General features: G+C 41.3%; 1 protein-coding gene across 17 annotated transcripts in view; it reads left to right on the top strand.

Moving 5' to 3' along the window:
* Positions 1-19,666, top strand: part of APBB2 (amyloid beta precursor protein binding family B member 2) — a 365,427-nt gene that overhangs the window by 14,434 nt on the left and 331,327 nt on the right. The window contains exon 2 of one of the 17 annotated variants that reach the window (XM_064584401.1): positions 4,633-4,710. The exons of the other annotated variants lie outside the window; for them this stretch is intronic. The gene's annotated coding sequence lies outside the window, so the exon portion shown is untranslated. The remainder of the gene's footprint in view (positions 1-4,632; positions 4,711-19,666) is intronic. 17 annotated transcript variants of the gene reach the window in all.

Genomic DNA, 19,666 nt, shown 5'->3' with positions numbered 1-19,666 from the left:
TGTCCTCTTCACGTCCCCCTTAACCTTCGGGGACTTGGATTGTCGAAAAAGGCAGAGGTGGGGTTTTTCCTATTGGTTTTCCAAATGTCTTGTGCCCCGTTGGTCAGTCCCATTGATTTGGGTGCAAAGATAAATGGCATTTAGAGCCCGAGAGAGCATTGCTCATTTGCTGCCTTCAGGGAAGAGCTGGCTAGACTGTGCCGTGGGATGCAAGCTGTTTTTGCCCATGCTTTAAGCCTCAGTTACTCTAACAGAGAATGGTTTGTGTTTGAATTGCTCATATTATGACTTCATTCTATCTTCTTTTGGGTATGTAAACATTGCTTTGGGTGTCAGCTGACCCCAAGTAAAGGAGGGGGAGAGGAGTGACCTGCTTGGAGTTCCTAAGGGCGAGCCTAATGTAGGAACGATAAACTTAGGTCAGACACTATATACTGAATTTTTGCTGATGTTGTGGAATCTTAATCTAACCTAAAAAATACTGGCATTTAGATTTCTTTTCAGTTGACGTGTGTTTAGTTTTGGCCCTTCCTGAAGTCAGAGCAGATGTTTTATTCTCTGTTAAATTTGAAGTTTTATTCTTTTGAAGTTTTATTCTCTTTTAATCTTTATAGTTTTAGTTTGACACAGCAAGCCAGGAAAGGTTCAATCTTTATGGTTTTAGTTTGACACAGCAAGCCAGGAAAGGTTCAAGGTGGGGCGAGCTCCCTGAAAAGTTTCATTTAAGGGAGATCCCAGGATGAGTCTTTCTGTAAAATAATTCAGAGTAAGAGAGCATTTGGGTCAGTTGCCGGGGTTAGGAGGAGGCCCCATCCTGTGCTACTTATTTATTTATTTTTTTTGTGCTTGGGGCAATTTCTAGAAAGATGCATCGGGGCCTGACTGAGAATAGGATCAAAGAAGCTGGATCTAGGGATTTGGAATGATTAGTCCTTTCAGGTCCTCCGTGTTGGGGTTCTCTGTTTTCATGGGCTCTGCTCTCCCTAAATGAAACAGGAAATTCAGGATGAATGGTGAATATGTTGGATACCATTACTGTGTATGGGTTCTCTGTGTCTTCAGTTATGTAGTATCCCAAACCCCGCATTCAAATTAAATGTATTCCAGTGATTTGAGCAGAAAATGTGTGAGGAGTGGAGGAATAAAGGTAACACTCCCTGCTCTTATTCACAGGACCTAGCAATTGGGTCAGTATCATTTTCTAAAAACGTCTTTTTTCTAGGACTTGAGGCTATTTCTACTAAAATAAATAAAGGAAGTCTTGCATCCCATCGACTTAGGTATAATTGTCTCCCGATCCAAGTCATCTCCTGCTGACTTGAATTTTATTTCATCTGAAATCATTTTCCTTTACTATTACTAGGTCCTGCTATTTTATATATTAAATATATATTTTACAAGCCATAAGTAGAAACAAGAAACAAAAATAAGACATGGTTTTATTAAATTTTACACTTTTCCCCCTTAGTTCTGAGAACATGTGAATTGCAAGAATAATCAATTAAAAAAAAACTGGGGGGAATGTTGATTTGTGGCATTATTATTTTCATTTCCTGGGAAGAAAACAGGATTTTCATTAGATGCCGTTGTGCTGTTTTCCATTGAGAGAGATAACAGTGGGATGGATGGCCACGTTTGGAGTTTATATACATTTTTGCTTAACATTTAAATGGTTTTTGTATGAACATTTGTGAAGCTGTTGCCCTCTTTCTGCAGTGCCAACTATTCTACAGGATGGTTCTGTTTGCCAAGGACAATTTCCTTCCATCAGAGCGAAACTTCAGGCAATTTTAACTTATTTCTACCGTGGGAGAGCTCGGTAGATATAGGTTTTCATGAAAGCACATTTATTTTTCCTTGGTGTCGACCTTGGAAGTTAATTTTTGAAAAGCTTGAAGGTGTATCATTTTGACTGATGGTTGAGTTAAAGGATACTCAATATGATGTAATTATGTAGATTTCATTTGCGTAAAGCAAACAATGATGAGAGAATGAGTAGAAAGGACAACGGAGTGCCTCTGTGGTAGGATTGTGGATGATTTTGTTCGCTTTCTCATTCTTCTTCTTTCTTGACCATTGTAGTGTTTTCATATCTTTCTAGCAAGTAGTAAAAGGGAAAAAAATTTTCTCACACGTTCATTTTTATGTCCTCCAGAGGTTGTGCATTTCAGGGTGTTTCTTCAAGGAGACTAACTGGGAACAAAGAAGAATTGGCATTATGCTTAGTGAAATAAGCCAATCACAAAGGGACATGTATTGTATGAGCATATTTATGGTACCCAGAATAGTGTAATTCATAGAGACCGAAAGTAGGGGGCCGGGGGAATGGGGTTTTATTTTATTTTTTTTTTAAAGACTATTTATTTGAGAGCGAGAGAAAGTCAGAGGAGAGCGTGAGCAGGGGAGGAACAGAGGGAGAGGGACAAACAGACTCCACACTGAGCACAGAGGACTACATGGGGCTCAATCCCACAACCCTGAGACCATGACCTGAGCTGGAACCAGGAGTCGGATGCTCAACTGACTGAGCCACCCAGGCGCCCAAACGACTGAGCCACCCAGGCCCCCGGGAACAGGGGTGTAGTGTTTCATGGATCCAGAGTACGATTTGGGGAGGATGGAAAAGTTCTGAACGTGGGTGGTGGTGGTGGCCGTACAACGGTGTGAATGTACTTAATGCCACTGAACTGTAAACCTGAACATGGTTAAAATGGTGAATTTTATATGTATTTTACTACAGTAAAAGAAAAAAAAAAGTTTAACCTAGAAAAAATAGAACTGCTCCTATGTCTTCACCGTGTCCTCGCATTAGACGGAAGCTGCTCTGAGGGCACTCTGACCTTGGCTCTGAGGGGTGTGGAAGGCACAGACCCCAAGAGCTTGGGGGGAGTGGGTGTAGGTGCCACTTAACTTGAACTTGATCCCAAGCGCTTGCCTTTCCAAAAGCTTTCATTTATGAGAGATGAACAGTGGTTCATCCAAGTGTTTGGATGATCCAAGACAAGTTTGAAACTGTGAATTGGGTATGCTGTATGTAGGGCAAATTTTTGGCCGTATCTGTTACTGACTTCTACTTTGGAAATGAAACAATTTGGTAAAAATTAATCTTCATTTGAATGTCCTCCGAAACTGTGGCACTTTCCCCATTTATTTTGTTGAGTGTTTCCTCAAAGCCAAGTGACTGTGTAGCCTGACTTTTCTTTTGTCTCATCCATGTTGTTCTAAAGAGAGCATAGACTTCAGGTCTGGACAGGGCCAGGTTTCAGTTTGGGCCCTGCCCTGGGAACGTGGGTGTAGGTGGGTACTCTGCCTGAGCCATGGTTTCTCCATCTGTAAAATATCTGGAACGATACCTACCTGGTTGGGAGGATTTAATCTGATAACATGTGAAAATGCGTGCCACTCTCTTTTTTACCTGTTGTTGAAATGGTCAGTAGGTTGACCAGACATTCTAGATCAACCCCACATTTGTTACTGTGCTATAGAAGATGGTCCTTGATCAAACTGACAGACTTTTCAGAATTAAAATATTTTATTTTTTAAAAAGATTTATTTATTAAAGAGTGTGTGCACAAGCAGGGGGAGGGGCAGAGGGAGAGGGACAAGCAGACTTTCTGCTGAGTGGGGCTCAATCCCAAGACCCTTAACCAAGTCAGACACTTCTGAGCCACCCAGGTGCCCCTAAAATATATTAAAGGATAGTTCTTTTCGGAAAGGCAAATGGAAAGATGTTTATAATTGGTAGCAGGTTTTTAATGGTTTATATTCAACTACGTGTTCTTGGTTTTTATTGGTACCTTATCCCCTGCTCTGTATTATCTTCGGAGAATGTGAATGATAGTCCCTCTTATAGTTTGATGGTCTTGGAAGACCTGTGGATTGGGCTTTGATCCTGTGTCTGTCTCTATCAGCGCAGTGACCCTGAGCAAGTTATCTCTTTTTCCTCACCTGTAGGATCCTGTAGAAATTATAAGGGTTGATGTTTATTGAGCACTTACTGGGAGACAGTGGTCACTGTGGTAGATGTGTTCTGTGGAGGGCATCATTTGGTCCCACACCTCTATGGGGAAGCTGCTATAATTATTTTCAAATGTAAGTGGGGAAGCTGAGGCTCACCAGCGTCCAAGGGCACACAGCTAGAGCAGGTGATTTAGGACTGAGCTCAGTGTAGATTATGAGGAGAGAACTTGGCATTGGGGAAGGCACTTAGTACATGTGAATGCTGCATGCTACCGCGCGCGTGCGCATGCACACGCATGCACACGTACACAACACACACGCACACCCACACATGCACACACGCACACGCACGCCCACACACACGCCCACACACACGCCCACATACTGTGCATCCTTAAATTGATACTTCCTTACGATACAAGAGCTACGAGGTTATAAAATCTGGAATTCCCTAAGAGGGTAGAGAGTATCTGGTGTGAGATACTGGTGTGAGCCCAACTGGTGTGAGAAAGCTCATATCAGAAGCACAAATTGTATTTGGTTGTGATTATAGCTGCTTTGCCGGGTTTTTTTTCTCATTGTGTTTTTAAACAAAGAAAATTTCTATATTCTCTGTAGGGTTAACATATACTTTTAAAGGATGTCATTGGGGTTTTACTGTTTCTCTTTCAGAAAAAATCAGTTATTTCTCTAATCATTAAGCATCCTGTCCTGAGAATAATTACAGAGGATAAGCTCCAGCCACCAGGGGTGAGCAACTGGCGGTCTTAAAATGTTCTGTAAAGATATTAGTCTGAAAATTGCATTTTAATGTGGTATACTAGTAAAATAGAATTTTACTTGCTAAATTATTTCATGTTAATAATGATCTTTTTCTAAGGAAGGCTGTTACTTTTTTTTTTAAATGGGTCGTTCATATCTTCCAAAATAAGTGAACTGGCCTTTGTGATAACCTGTTAGTATCCACTTCTGTTTGAGTCTGGAAAATTGATGGAATACAAGAAAGCAAATAGAATTTCAGGTTAAGACTTTGATTTTAGGAAATATCATTTTCTGTACCATGTGCTTTGACTAGCTTTGGCCCACAATACATCCTGACTTAAATGCTGTATTTTAATATTTAAAATGAGTTATGGCAGCTTATGTGGTCCTTATCATAATCTATGTGATGCTAGCAAAATGTATTCATTAGTTAACATGATGCCTTCCAATAAAACCATTTCAAAGAATAATTCCTGAGTAGTGGTTTGGTTGACAATTATGCATGCCAGAGATTTTTTTTTTTATGTTTTTTTTAAAGAGCCAAATTCTGAATTAACCCATTTTGGAAGTTTCTCGTTGCTTCCCTAGCATACAGAGAAAAATCAGGCTGCCAGTGTGTGGTGGACATATTTCTCATGATTAATAGATGAACAAAATACAATTGATACAGACTGAATGTACAAGTTTGACACTAGACTCTGGAGGAAGAGAGAGGCTATCAATGGGAGAAATGGGAAACACCCATTTACTTGAAGAATTGTGTACTTTGTTTACATTTTCCTTGAGGGCTAATTTTGATTAATCAAAATTTGAAGGTTGCATGTAATCTTAAACTGTTAATTATAGACCCCAGGGAATCATTAGCTTTCAAAGTAAGTGGGCACTTCTTTAAGAATTTAAAAAAGAAAATATATATCAAATAGGTCACTGTTATAGAATATCGTTTAATTATTGTTCATTGGTTAAAACTTAAATGTATTGCCTTAAATGGATAAAATGGAGGTGTGTAATAAATTACCAGAGTGGAAGGGAAGCAGGTTAGAAGTACTTGAAGTTTTCCTCGCATATTAACTGGCTTCCACTCTAGGGAAATACTTGCTTTTTCATGATAACATTTCTCATGTACTTAAAGTATGTTTATATTTTGGTTGTGTCCCCTTTACTTTGTATGGAAAGAAACCCCTGAATCTCAAACCTCTATCCGTTCCTTATTCAGAGGAGTGATTTGAGAACTAGCAAATCTTGCATCAGCGAAGAGGGTAACTGGTTGGAGAAACTGAGTCATTTCCCTGCATCTTTGGAATCAGTCCTATACAGGCTATCTGTTACAGGTTGAATTGTGTCATTCTCCTCCTCCCCCCCCCCCAACTGCGCCCCCACTCTAAGGGTATATGGAAGTCCTAACCCCTGGTACCTGTGAGTTTGACCTTACATGGAAAAGGGACTTTGAAGATGTCATCATGTTAAGATGAGGTCACACTGGAGTAGGGTAGGCCCATAATCCATTATGACTGGTGACCTTATACCAGGAGGGAAATTCAGACACAGACCAAAGGGAGACTGCCCTGTGATGACAGAGGTACACAGAAGAGGAAGGAAGGGGCCGTGTGAAGGTGGGGGCAGACTGGAGTTACACTGCTACAAACCAAGGAATGCTCAGGGCCTCCAGCAGCCAGAAGAGGCAGGGAAGGACCCTCTCCCGGTGGCTTTGGAGGGAGCAGGGGCCTGCCAGCACCATGATAGTGGAATTCTAGCCTCTAAAACTGTTGAGACAATAAATTCCTATTGTTTCCAGCCTCCCAGTTTGTGGTTGTTACAACAGCCACAAGAAGCTACAGGATGAATCATACCTTCAGAGTTTGAGTCCTGGTTTCACATTGTAATGCTGTGATTGATCTTAGGCAAGTTATTGAAGCTCACGGTGCCTTGTTTTACTCATCTATGAAATAGAGCTAAAAAGAATACCTTCCTCGTGTAGTTGTTTTGAAGATAAAGTATGTATGATACTTTGAATAATGCTATTATATGTAAAGAATACAGTCATTTCAAAGCTACAAATGATTTTTGACCATTCAGCAAATATCCACTGAGTTTCCTTTTTAACAGCAGGCCCTATGCTAGACGGTGAGTGTCTGGCGTGAACCAGGCAGATGGGATCTCCACCCTCCCAGATCCTTCAGGTGATCATTCCCTCTATTAATGTGAAGAAGAAAGGAAAGTGGATTCCATGTGGCATCTTTATGGGCAAGAACTGGGTGTAACCTTTCTGAACCCCAGAGAGTCTAGTGCAGAAGCTGTGTACCAGGCAGGCAGTGAGCGTGGAACCACATTACCTGGGGTCAAATTCGGGTGTTTGCTAGCTCTCACCTTGGGCTGTAATAGAATTTTTAACTTTCTCTGCTTCCACAGCTGCAAAATGGGGACATACTGGAATCCTCCCTAATAGGGTTATGGTGAGGATTAAATGAGTTAAAATGCATAAAGTACCTAGAAGAGTAGGCACCTAATAAATGTTATTATATTATGAAATGATCCATGAGAGATCTTAAATTTGTAAATGAATTTTTGTGATAGTTATTAAGTGTGGAGAATTCAAGTATGGATCAGACATAGTTCCTGTCCACATAGACTCACGGTCAAGTTGTGTGTGTGGGTTATTTATTTACATGGTAGTAAAATAGCATATGAACAAAAAATGGTGGTAGAAAGTAGAAGGAGCCCGCTTAATTCTCCTTGGAGTACCAGGGAAGGTTTCCCAAAGATGAGTTTTGGAGGTTGAATAGGAGTTTGCCAGGCAGCAAAGGAAAGAAAGAACATTAGGGGAAATGAGAGTAGTATATCCAAAGGCATGAAGGCTTAACACCGTGACAGGTACAGGAGACACCAGGGGTCACTCCCAGTGGTGTAAGACTGTAGGTAGTGTGTGTAACCTTAAGCTACTTTCTTGACCTCTCTGTGCCTCTATATTTTCATCTTTTAGTGATAATAGGCTCTGGGGGGATTAAATGAATATAGTAATTTGAAGTGCTTAGATCCTCGCTTGGCCGAAGTAAGTGCTCAAAAAGTATTGGCTCTAATTAACGTTAATTACTCTTGTATTTGCTATTGAAAGACAAGGGTTAAAGGGCTTACTTACTGTTCTCTGTGTAAATGCTGCACCCTCAGGTCCATATACTTTCTTGTGAACAACTTTTTTACCATTTGACATTGGGATTAGGAGGTGAAGAGACTACAACATACTTTGTTTAAGTAGAGGAAAAATGATTAAGGTAGGCTAGACCTTGGCACAGAGCTATGTGCAGATTGCTGATTAGGCAAAATAAAAACAATAAACCAGCATGTTGAGCCAACATAGTTTTGTTTTTAAAGCTGGTGAACCACCTGTATCTAAGCGATTAATTTAAAGATGGCTTTGGTTTGTTGTTAATTGCTTCCGATTACTTGGTGACATCAGTCTATGTTCTGAACCACTGTAAGTTGAAAAAAGCCACCACCGGAATGCAGTCTGCTGGTGGTGCTGCCCAGGGTGGTGTGTGGGCAGAGCTGAAAGGGTGCATGTGGCCTTGGATTTCTTTGGCTACACTTCTCAGATCGGTGATGGCAATTGCATGACTTCAGCCATGGTCCAACCCACTTTTATTTATCGTTTTTGAAGGGGGGAGTCATTTCCAATTGTGGTTTTTCTTTGATTAAGAAAGTAAAATGTGCTCATTATGACAAGGCTCAGACCAAAAGAAGGGAAGAGACTTGAAGGAGGCGAAGTGGGGTGGTCTGTGCTGTGCATATTTGGGGAAGAAGTGTTCCAGGCAGTGGTGTTCGAGGAGTGGGAGGCTAGCAGCAGGGCTGGACTGAGGTGAATGCGGGGAGGAGTAATGGGCTCAGATAAAAAGGTTGGGGTGAAGGCAGTGAAACATCCTGCAGGGCTGGTTAGGCCGTTGGTGTGAAGCTGCTCTGAATTGAGATGCAGAAGGCTGGTCCAGGGGAGCAGGTTCTGGTAGGAGAGGGTCATGCACCAAATGTTTGTGTCCCCTGCAGATTCATGTGCTGAACCCCTCCCCGCAATGTGGTGATTTTAGGCGATGGGCCCTTTGGGAGGTCATTAGGGTTAGATGAGGTCGTGAGGGTGGAGCCCTCACAAATGGGATTAGTGCCCTTCCAGGGGTCATGAGAGAGCCCGATAGCTCTCTCTGCTCTCTACCATGTGAACATACAAGATGCTGGCAGTCTGCAACCTGGGAGACAGTACTTACTGGACACCAAATCTGCCAGTGCCCTGGTCTTGGACTTCCCAGCCTCCAGAACTGTGAGAAATAAATTTCTGTTGTTTTTAAGCCGCCCACTCTGTGGTGTTTTCTTATAATAGCCCAAATGGACAAAGGCAGGACAGATCAGGAGTTCAGCTTTAAATATGTTATTTTGAGGTGTTTGATTGATATCCAGTTAGACCTACGGACCTGGCAGGTCGGTCTAGGAGTCTGGAGCTTAGGGGAGGGGTCTGAGCTGGAGCTGTAGGTTTGGGAGTATAAAGATCATTCAGGGAGGGAATGAAGATAGAGAAAACTAGCAAGAGCTTAGCTTCTCATTAACAAGTTAGGGCTGAAGAGATAGAGAAAGAATAGGCCAAGGAGACTGAGAGGGAGTGGCTGCTAAGGTAGGAGTGTGATGTCCTGGAAAAGCCAAGTGAAGATGTATTTCAATGGATAGATGTGATCAGCTGGGTCAAATCTGAAAATGAATCGCCTCTCTGTGTAAAACTGTAGTAATTATTGAAAACTTATGGGTGTTCTTTAGGTCTTATTTATTTCTCTACATATACAGCATTGTATTAAGTATAAATGCCCCATTCTCTCTTCCTTCTCCTGGAGATAGCATTGTTAATAGTTAATAGTCTGGGTAACCTTCCAGATGTGTGTGTGTGAGAGAGAGAGTTATTTATGTATCTGTATTAATATCTATATCTATAGATTTTTGGCTTAAAAAATATTTCAAATATACAAATATGCCAGTAAGTAGAGACTAATGTATTAAATCCTGATGTACCTCCTGTCCATTTTTTTAAATTAAGTTTTTATTTAAATTCCAGCGTAGTTAACATACAGTGTTATATTAGTTTCAGGTGTACAATATAGTGATTCAACAATTCCATACAACACCTAGTGCTCATCATAAGTGCCCTCCTGAATCCCCATCCTCTATTTCCCCCTTCCCCCCACCTACCTCCCCTTTGGTAACTTACCATCATTTTGTTCTCTATAGTTAAGAGTCTGTTTCTCGAGGTGCCTGGGTGGCTCAGTCGGTTAAGTGGCTGACTCTTGATTTTGGCTCAGGTCATGATCTTGGAGTCCTGGGATGGAGCCCTGAGTAGGGTTCACACGAAGTTGGAGTCTGCTTCAGGATTCTCTCCCTCTTCTTCTGCTCCCCCCCCCAACTCTCTTACTCAAATAAATAAATAAATCTTTAAAAAAAATAGAGTCCGTTTCTTGGTTTTTCTCTCTTTTTTTCCTTTGTTAGATTGTTTTTTTTTTTCTTAAATTCCGCAGATGCCTACTAGCCATATTAAAGAAATGTGACCACTGTTCTGGATGTCTTAGAATTTGTTTTTACTTCCTTATTATTGCAGTTAGCTCTACTATTTTTATTTGTATTCTACTATTTTTATTTTTATGCACACATGCACGTCTTCTCGCTTGTGTGCACGCATGCATGTGTTCTCTGTCTTTCCCCCTCCTCAGGCTCTTTCCCTTAGCCCAAGCTGTGCTGTATTTTTCAGGCAGCTGTGCTCTAACAGCTGCCGCCGCGGTCCTGTACCCAGCTGGGTCCTGGGAGAGCCACAGAAGTAATGATGCACAAAATGGCAGCCTCCAAAAGGAACGTGTTCAACTTGCTGATGAGAGTAGCCTTGGGGAGTCCCAGGGTTCCGTTTGAGAGCTCTCCTAAGCCAGTGTGGGGATGGGTCTAGGGGAAGGTCTGAGGCTTTGGTGTCCTTCAAGCCTTGCTTGGAATCCTAGCTCCATCACTAACCATGAGCACGGACAAGTCATGTCTCCATTTTCTTCATCCACAGACGGAGGACCCCAATTCCCACCTTAAAATGTTGTGAGGCGGGCACCTGGGTGGCTCAGATGGTTAAGCGTCTGCCTTCGGCTCAGGTCATGATCCCAGGGTCCTGGGATCGAGTCCCACATCGGGCTCCCGGCTCAGCGGGGAGCCTGCTTCTCCCTCTGACCCTCTCCCCTCTCATGCTGTTTCTCGCTTGCTCGCTCTCTAAAAAATAAATAAAATCTTAAAAAAAAAAAAAATGTTGTGAGGCTTGTGGGAGGTAACTTACATAGGCAAAGTGCCCGAGAGAGCTTACTGTGTACTCGGTGCCAGTGACACACATTCCTTCTCATCTCATCTTTTTCCTGTCTTGCTGTTAAACTAATTGGTGGATGAAAAAGGTTTGGAGGTATATTATTTAAGTAAGTACACTTGGGTTATCTAGAAAGGAATATTGAGATAAAAGAAAGTGCAAAAAGTAGCTGATCCCAGACCAGTGCTCTATCGTTTTTTGTTTTTTAGTTTTAAATCCAAAACTTTGTTTCACAGTGAACAGGTTCATTGTCAAGTTCACTACCAGAGGTTTGGTGGTCTTCTGGAAAAGAGTAGCTAATAATCTGTCCTCTCTAACTACTACTGCGCCCTACCTGAGCTATTTACCTGCCTCAGGAGAGAATAATACTTCAGAAGATCCATCCTAGCATCAGTTGGTGCATCTCTGTTGTAAAAACATCATTTGGTTAGATGTCATCAGCTATGGTGTGTGGAAACAGGTCCTTAATCACAGTGGTGAAATGAAGGGGTTGGAAAATGAACAAGTAAGAAAAAACAACTTCAGATAGTTTCCCATTGCTGACAAATAATGAGTCCTGCAAATGTTTAGCATTGGCCAAATATTTACTATGATCCCTTGGACACTGCACTGGAGGACATGACTGGGTCAGGACTGCCCAGCACACCAGAGGTGTAATCAAATGGCGTGCCCACCCTTGGCTCTCAGACTGGCCACCCCGCTCTGTGAGTGACTTGCGTTAGTAAAAACCATCTTCTTTTTTTTGAAGAGTTTATTTATTTATTTGACAGAGAGAGACACAGCAAGAGAGGGAACACAAGCAGGGGGAGTGGGAGAGGGAGAAGCAGGTTTCCCGCGGAGAAGCAGGGAGCCCGATGTGGGGCTCGATCCCAGGACCCCGGGATCATGACCCAAGCCAAAGGCAGACGCCCAACGACTGAGCCACCCAGGTGCCCCTAAAAGCCATCTTCTTTTACACTTGGGTTTTCTACTCCAGGGTTGGGGGAAAAATAAAAATAAATGAAGGCATAAACTTTAAAAGGAATTGAATAGCTATTGACTATTGTCATAGGTGGATCCCAAGTTAGTAATCAAATAGGTCATTGTTGATTGTTCATACCCATGATTTGATCATGTTAAGCACACAGGCATTAATAAGGGGGAGAGGAAGCTCTTTATTGGCTAATGTGGGCAAAGGAAGAAAATATATCTGGTACACGTTTTCCATCCCCCAGTCCCTGGTCCCATGAGTGGTGTATTTCATAGTTTCAGCATTCCCTTTCCTGGGGTAGCCAAGGCTGCTGTCAGGGTGATGTTGGCGGCCTCAGGGACATGACATTATTCCATTGGGTCCCTGCTGAGCTCCTCCCTAAGGAGAGTTAAATCGATCCAGTTGGGTCTCAGAGCATCATCTGTATGAGAAATGGTGGGCCAGCCATACCTATCTCCTAGCTGGCCCGACTTCCTTTTGTTGCTCTTGTCCATCAGAAAGAGACCACCAGCTCCTTATTGGTCAATTTCTCCAACGGTCTTTAATCACAAGTAGGGGATTAGCTTTCCTTGACCTTTTTCTTCTCAGATATTCTTAGAAAAGAGTCTTACTTTTTATTGCTTCAACTGCTTTTTGCTACTTAGGAGGTAAAGTTTAATGAACTCCAGGAATCAAACCCTATTTTATGGCCATGTGTGTAAGACCGGAGTGAAGTTGTCCCTGATGCATCATCTGTACAACACAGTGTTGGACACCAAAACACACTCAGTAGCCACACCTGATTTTATGGAGGAGGACTTGTGTCCCTTTTATTCATGACTCATACTTGCTTTCTTTTCTCACTTCTGATGAGATGATCACAGACAGATAAGAAATAGCCTAGGGCGCGAATTCTTTTGATATGATAAGTTTTAGAAAGCAAACGTACTGCAATGAAATCAGACTAAGCAGTATGCGAAGCTGAGGATCATTTTTATTTTTTCAAGGGTGGTAATATTAGGGAATTAAGTCAACTTTTTAATGAAAAAACAAAACAAAACAAAGCCCAGCACATGTAGGATTGAGTTTTTCCGTATGTATGCACTTGTGTAGCCATTACCCAGATCAAGATAGAGAATATCTCCATCCCTCCTCCAGGTCGCCTCCTGTCCTCTTCCAGAGAGTACCTCTGTTACTGGATGAGTTTCCCCTGTTTTGATCTTCATGTAAATGGACTCATACAATATGTGGTCTCTCCATGTTTCCTTTCTTCTGCTCAACCGTCTGTGTTGTAACATTAGTTCATTCTTGTCCATTGTGTGTGGTATTCCATTATATGAATACGTGTCACCTTATCCACAGGACTTTTGGCAGACATTGGGTTTCCCAGTTTTCACCAATTAAGAATAATGGTGCTGTGAACATTTTTGTAATATACCTTTTGGTGGACATTTACCATGCATTTCTTTCTTTTTTTTTTTTTTTTAAAGATTTTATTTATTTATTTGAGAGAGAGAGAATGAGAGACAGATAGCAAGAGAGGGAAGAGGGTCAGAGGGAGAAGCAGACCCCCTGCTGAGCAGGGAGCCCGATGTGGGACTCGATCCCGGGACTCCAGGATCATGACCTGAGCCGAAGGCAGTCGCTTAACCAACTGAGCCCCAGGCGCCCAATTTACCACGCATTTCTGGTAGGTGTATTTGAAGGTGTGGGATTGCTGGGTTGTAAGGCATACATATGTTGTTTAGCTTTAATGAAGTCTTTCAAAGTGGTTGTTCAGGTGTGTATCTCCACCAGCTATGTGATGATGCCACCACTTTTTAACCCCATTAAGGCTTTCTGTGTTTCCTACCATAGTTAACAGGATCACCATACCTACAGATACCAAAGCTGGAAACTTCCTGCCTCTTTGAGATTCTTCTCTTTTGCCTCATCCAAATAGGCCACCAACAGGAATGGCCAGTCTTCCAAAGTGTCCCTGGAATGTGTTTTATCTTTTCAGTTCCCAAATGTTTTCTTTTTTTTTTTTTCACCTTGAAGATGGTAAAGCTGCTGATTGGTTGTTCTATCTCTAGATTTTCTTTTTTACAAGTCAGTTCCACTAGAATATAAAGATACATAAGTAAAAGCACTCATCATAACTCATAGGCCCTTTAATGTGAATTGAATGGGACTCTGATTTAAAACTGGCTCTAATGTAAAGTCCAAACTCCTTTGCATAAGTATATATTGGAAATAGTTAAAGACTAATGAATTTTCAACCTACTGGGGGTGTCATTTGGGAAACACATATACACAGAGAAAAGAGAGAAAGAGAAAGACTTTTGTCCTTTGCCTCTGCAGTAAGATTTGGCTATAAAAGAAGCTCAAATAGGCATGGATAAATTCATGTCACAGAAATGAATGAGACTACTGTTATCTGTCAGATTATTTAAATCTTGATGGCACTTGACACTGTATGAATGTGTATGTGTGTACATAAATGCATGTGTTTCTCATTTAATTCTTACAACAACCATATTAAATCGGTATCCTCTTTTACAAGTGAGGAACGGAGATCTTTGAGGAGCTGAATGACTCGCCCAGGGTAACATGGACAGTACTTGATTGTTTGGTACATATAGTCAAGCTTTCCTGACTTTATAGCACATGGTCATAAATAAAAATTCAGTTTTATCCTTTCTGTATAGGGCTTCTGTAGACAAGATAGGAACTTAAGAATCACACGTTTTATATAAAATATTAGCCCATTGGCACCAGTGTGTATTGTTACTATTTATGTTTCTAAAATTGAAATATGCTTATTATCTTTTCTCATGTTATAAAAATAGTGAGAGTTTAGTAGAAAACACAATATATAATAGAGTACAAAAGACATTTAAAAAACCACCTGAAATTCCACCAGTTACATAGGTTTTCCTTTTTTAAAAATTAAAAAAAAATTAATTAATTTATTATGTTCAGTTAGCCAACATACAGTACATCATTAGTTTTTTTTTATTATGTTATGTTAATCGCCATACATTACATCATTAGTTTTTGATGTAGTGTTCAACAGTTCATTAGTAATAACACAGAAAGCAAAGGACTGTTGTCCTCTATTACCTGAGAGCCTGTTTTGTGTCCTCAGTCTTCACATCATCGGGAAACCAAATTCTACCTGAAGCTCATCTCTCACCTGACCTTCTGTGTGGTGGTTATTTGGATGCTAATACTTGAAATAATCTTAAATGTAAAGGCATGATACAAAAGAGCACTGTCATATTGATGATTCCTGTGCATGTGCAGAAGCCATGAATTTTAGTGATAAAATTAGGTTCTTTGTTCCTGTGCACCTAAAATACTTGTTTATAGTTGCAATAATTTCTGAAGGAACATACAATATCGAGTGTGTGAGATTTGGAGTCCCCCCAGGTCAGGGTTCAGGTGTTGGCTTTATCACTTCCTAGTTGTATAGCCTTAAGTAAGCTTCTCAATTACTTTGAGCCTCAGTTTTCTCATCTGGATAATTGGAATAATACCACCAATAGGGTTGCTATGAAGACCCAGTGGGATCATGTCAGCACCAAGGCAGTTGTGTTTCTTTTAATAATAGTATGCTGGCCCTTTATTTATGGTCAGCAGTAATTTGTTTCCAAACAAAGTGGAGAGCTGAACTTCAGCAGTGATAATAGTGTCTCATTAGGATTGCACAGAATCTTCATTTTTTGTGTGGTATGATAGTTGGCATAGTGGTAGGGGATGGTACATGGCACTTTGGAACCTCTTGGATTCTGCTTAGTGACAAACAGGTAGAGAGATGAAACTCACAGTTGCAAAGTGAGCATGCACACACAACCCTGCAAAATTAGAGTGCATACCAGACAAGTGAAGAACATACTAATTATTATCCTACCTTGGAGAAAGTCTGGTAGGATTGTAGCTTCAGGCGCTTTGTAAGGCCCAGCTTCTTAAGCTTGCAAAAGTGATTACTATTTTTAGTTCAATTTCTACCCTTTAAAAAAGTGTAGGATACTCCTTGCTACTCCTGGATGGTTTTATGTATTTTAATTAATGTTATCTTATTACATATGTGCCCCAAGGCTGCTTTAGTGAATTTCAGAGGGTTGATGAAATTAGATAGGTCTGACTGGGAAGACTCTGTTATTCATGTTTGTGGTTATAAAATATTTCACGTCCATCTATGTATGACATTCCTGCGCTGTAAACACACAGTGTTCTGAATCCATCTGTCTTAGAGTGGTTCAGAGCAGTTAAGTAATAGTAGCTCCAGGGTGGGGGTGGTTTTGTTGTTTTTGGTGTTAAACATGGCTTTACATTTTTCCCTTAAAATCTCATCATGCAATTATATGTAAAAAGATGAAAGTGATTCTATAAACCCAACACAAACACCTCTCCCCTCCAGCTTTATTACTTTATAGGCAGAACTTGCATATTCCTGATTGAATTGGCATGAGGGTTTGTGACCAGGTAGAAATCAGCTTTATTTGTATCTGAATGAGTAGCCAACTGTAGAGCATGGAAAATATATTTTAAATAATTTGCCAGAGCTGAATGCAATTAGTCCTGCAATAAAGTGAAGACAATTCTCTGAAAAAGTAATATTTTGAGAAAGGCTTGAAATAAGACACAGTCAATAAAGAGAAAAGCTATAATAAACTATTTATTTTGGTAAAATGCAGGGCAGTCTTTTAGTGGGAGTTAATTAACATATAAGATGTCACAAAGCTTTTGAACAGTAATTACACATTATATAGTATCTTCCCTACCTTAAAGGTTAGGGTTGTGATACCCTCTTGGTGGTAGAACTTGAGGTTGCAAAATTTTAAATCCTAGGAGGAGGAGGAGAAGAATCAGGAGTATCAAGATGATAAGTGAATCTTAGGAACTTTGTACACATTTTTTAAAGTTTCTGTAAAATCAAATAGCAAAGTGTACTTTAGAAATCTCATGCACAGTTTCATTGTAATAGTGTGTATTCCTCTTGCTTTGTGACAGGTAATGACCATATTAAGAGGCTTTTGTTTTATCCAGGGGGTAGTCTCCTTTCCACATAGTCAATGCCTTTCCCTCCCTTCCTTCCTTTCCTCTTTCCCTTCCTTCCTTCCATTATTTCCATTCAGTCATTTCTTGTTTTATACCAGGCACTATTTTGGGCTTTGAGAACACATCAAAACAAAGTCCCTGCCCTCAATAAGATTACATTATAGTTGGGGAAGGCAGATAAGTGTCTCAGGGTTGGTTGGGTTCTCTAGAAGCAGATGCTGAGATGTAGTTTGGGAAACAAGATGTTTTATTTGGGATCAACACTGTGAACAAGAAGGGGCGAGAGCAGGATTGGGCACAGGAAGAAGTTGAACGATGCTGCAGATTTGACAAAGCCTCTACCAACCCTCCAGAAAACTCTGGAGACAGTATTACCTGTCAGAGTGTCCTGCACTGAGCAGTAGCCTCACTCCTTTACTGGGTGTGTTACACCAGGTATGGTGTGCCCCGAGAAGGGTGTCACCGAGAGGGGCAGATGATGCAGCTTTCTGCAGCCAAGGCTGACCCTGAGAAGGGGGGGCCCTGGAGGCAATCTGCTTGCAGGTGCCCAGTGAGTCTTAGCAGTGGCCCTCCTAGTCTACCACAGTAAGTGTTTAAAGTATCTGATGGTGACACATGATGGAAAAAAGAAAGCTGGTTGAGGGGGATAGAAAGGGAGGAGAAGGCCTTATGGCGGTATTTGAATGGAGATCTATAGGAATGGAGGGGGTTGAGGGTAGAGCTGTCCGGGGAAGAGCCAGAGCAAAGGCCCTGCAGAGGAGTGTGCCTGGTATGTCAGGAGAGCAACAAGGAGGCCAGTGTGTGAGCCAGGGTGCAATCATGTGAGGCCTTTTGGCTATGACGAGGAGTTCACCTTTTATTCTCTGTGAGGTGGTGTATTAGTTTGTAGGACTGCCATAGTAGAGTGCCACAAACTTGGTGGCTTAAATAATAGAAATGTATTATTTCACCGTTCTGGATGTTAGAAGTCCATGGTCAAGGTATTGGTAGGGTTGGTTCTTGTGCCTGTGAGAGAGAAACTGTTCTATCCTCTCATCAAGCTTTTGGTGGTTGCTAGCAATGTTTGACATTCCTTGGCTTGTAGATCTCAGACTTCATCTTCACATGGTGTTCTCCCTAAGTGCATCTCTGTGTCCAAATTTCCCCTTTTTATGAGGACATTGGTCGTATTGGATCAGAGCCCACCCTAATCTTATGACCTCATCTTAACTAATTACATCTGCAATGACCCTCTTTCCAAATACAGTAACATTCTGAGGTACGGGGAGGGGGTTAGGGCTTTAATATATGAATTCTTGGAGGACACAATTCGATCCCAACTGGTGGGAAGCCATTAGAGGGTTTTGAACAGATTAATAATATAATCTGATTTATGTTTTAAAAAGGACCAGTCTGTTTTGTGGAGACAACAATGGAGGGAGGAAGCAGCCATTGCAGTAATCTGGGCAGGAGATGAAGGTAGTTGGGCCAGGGAGCGAGAGATGGTGGTAGTGAGTGGTCAGGTTCTAGGTACAAGGTAGAGCTGATATCCTGTTAGATTTGATGTGGAGTGAGAGGGAGAGAGTGTGAGCAGAGGCAAGGAGCAACTGGAAGAATAGAGGTCCTGTTTACTGAGATGGGCAAGGCTTTGGGAGGAGTTTGGGGGTAACATTATTAATTTGATTTAGGACTTAAGTTTGTGATGCCTATTAGACATTCATGTAGAGATATTGAGTAGGCAGTTGGACATATGAGAGATTCTGGAATCTGGAGTTCAAAGATGAGAAGGGACCGGCAAAGAAGATCTGGAAAGGGGAAGTTAGTGAGATAGGAAGAGAACCCGAGATGAAGGAAGGGTCTCAGAAGGCATGCAATAAGTGTGTTTGAAGATCAGTAGGATGAGGATTGGTTTGACCATTGACATGGGCAGCATGGTGTTCATTGGTGACCTTGACAAGAGCAGTTTTGCTAGAGTGATAGGGATGAAAGCCTGGTTGGAGTGAACTCAAGGGGAGGAGAGAGAAAGTAGAGACTGTAAATACAGACAGCTGTTGATTTTATGACTAGCTCTTTGACTAGCTTGCTGAGGACTCCTGTTCACCCCAGAGGTGCAGAGTAACTAAGATCCTAGAGGTGGAAGAACCTTTGGGAAGCCTCTCTTTGACTGTCTTAGAATGGAGGTCAGGTACTTCTCCGACTCCCTCCCTTCTTCTTTTGCAGGGGTATTTAACTTTAACTCTGCCCATTAATGATAACTTCACGCCAAAGTGTGTAATGTTAGCCCCTCTCAGACAAGTTTTATCTCCTTTCCTCCTAACAGGGTAGTATAGTAATACTGAGTTCTTGAGGGGTGAGTAAGGGAGTGTTAGGATTATGGAGGATTAGTCATGAAGTCCTAAGGGAAGAAATATTTGACCTAAAAGGAAATGTATCCGGGATTCACTTGCTTGAATAAAGAAAATGAAGGAATTATACATGATTAGCTCTCAGGGTAATTTGCATCCAAAAACAATTTTAGCCGCATTTCAATTTCCTCCTTCCCATATCTTAAAATCAAGAGTTATGAGCAAAGTATAATTAACAGACTTGAATTTCATCTCCTCTCATTTTCCCAGTCT

The sequence above is a fragment of the Mirounga angustirostris genome, unplaced genomic scaffold, assembly GCF_029215605.1.
Source record: "Mirounga angustirostris isolate CCGP_5_RB_7025 unplaced genomic scaffold, mMirAng1.0.hap1 SCAF_2, whole genome shotgun sequence".
In the NCBI taxonomy this organism is placed as follows: domain Eukaryota; kingdom Metazoa; phylum Chordata; class Mammalia; order Carnivora; family Phocidae; genus Mirounga; species Mirounga angustirostris.
The sequence above is the reverse complement of the archived record's forward strand: the minus strand, read 5'-3'. Positions and strand labels throughout refer to the sequence as shown.